General features: G+C 36.7%; 1 non-coding gene across 1 annotated transcript; it reads right to left on the reverse strand.

The window, feature by feature from the left end:
- Positions 1-963: 963 nt before the first annotated feature.
- On the reverse strand, positions 964-1,036 carry Trnar-ccu (transfer RNA arginine (anticodon CCU)). Its single transcript has one exon. It is a non-coding gene; the product is annotated as a tRNA-Arg (tRNA).
- Positions 1,037-1,566: the final 530 nt, after the last annotated feature.

The following is a 1,566-nucleotide window of genomic DNA, read 5'->3' on the forward strand; positions in this document are numbered from 1 at the left end:
GGGTATGGATAGCCATTGTAGAGGTGAAAACAAAACATTCGAGCAAGTCATAATAGGAAGTTTCAGTATTATTCCGGCTGCCCTTTTCTGGAATTTATCAGTTCTGGATATATACTAATTGGATGTGTTTCCCCATAAGGTACAACCCTAGTCAATCAGTGAAAGGATATTTCCTGAAAAATAAAGTTCAAGTGACTGTGGAGGTAGGAATCTCGACAGCAATTTTAACAGAGTTATACTGCTGACTACCATTGCACGTATGTTCATTATAAGAAGAACTGAAAGGAAAAGACAACTTTTCTACATATCTCAGTACTGGAAGTGTCTTCTAACCCCCTCTCCCCCCCCCCCCAACAGCACAGAATGATTTTCTGTAATCTAAGAATTAGTTGGTTTGCACTAGTCTTTCACGTGAGAAGTTTGTGTGTGTGTGTTTTGTTTTCTACGGAGGTACTTACAGTTCAAGAAAATTCAGAACGATTGCAGCGGTAAGCAGACATATGTCCTCATCATTGAAGCACATCCCAACCCCGCTTTCCATATATCAGTATAAAATAAGATTCATGGGGAAAAAAGCAACAAACGTCTTCCCCAAAAACAAAACCAACTTCGACCCGCCACCCCGACAACCCGATACTGTTTGAGAGCATATCTTCTAGAAGTTTAAAGGCAGGAATAAAATGTTCAGAAAATATTGTTTGCATGATGCTGGAGTGTATGTACCATGAACAACGGGGATCCCTGTTATTACTAACCAAGGAAATGCCTACCTGCCGCAGTAAATCTAAAACGAGAGATACACCAAGGCTTTTCGACAAGATATGCATTTTATTGATTATAAATCCTAGGGTGCCAAAAAATAATTAATAAAAAATAAAATAATAAATAATAATAAAAGAATGTTTTTGTCCTTAACAATAAAAAAAATAAAAAATAAATGAATTAAATTTTGAAAATAAATTTCACCTCCGACGGGACTCGAACCCGCAATCCCCGGCTTAGGAGGCCGGTGCCTTATCCATTAGGCCACGGAGGCGTTAGGGGTGTCGGTTGATATCTATGTAAATAACGTTTCGAAGCAGCCGCAATGCTTTATTTCGTGCATTTATTGCATTAAGATTTATCTAGTTTCTTTCAAATCAAAACCGTTCAGTCAAATTTATATGAATAAATAAATTCAAAAACTGAATCAAACATCTACAGAGTAAAATATCTGATTAATGTTCACGGTTATCTGCAACTTCATATTTTCAAATTGTTTCCTCTCGGTCATGATTCTTAGTAGACTACAAGTTTAATAATGAAAAGCTTTACCAGAAAGGTCGTTAACTATTATATTTTATTACAGATGAGCATGTAAATCGGTTCAGGTACACTGTACTGTTATGGGATACGACCGTACCAGAAAGATGGGTGGTTGTACCGTGCTGTGTAGGAGTTAAAATCTTCTGGCACCACTGACTCGATACAATGTTCCCAAAGTGATTTTTATACTTTTTATAGTATCACTAGTAGGAACATTAGTTAACATCAGTTTCGATAAAAGAAATGAAACTCCACCAGAAT

This window comes from Sinohyriopsis cumingii, chromosome 4, assembly GCF_028554795.1.
Source record: "Sinohyriopsis cumingii isolate HCF-2022 chromosome 4, ASM2855479v2, whole genome shotgun sequence".
In the NCBI taxonomy this organism is placed as follows: Eukaryota; Metazoa; Mollusca; class Bivalvia; order Unionida; family Unionidae; genus Sinohyriopsis; species Sinohyriopsis cumingii.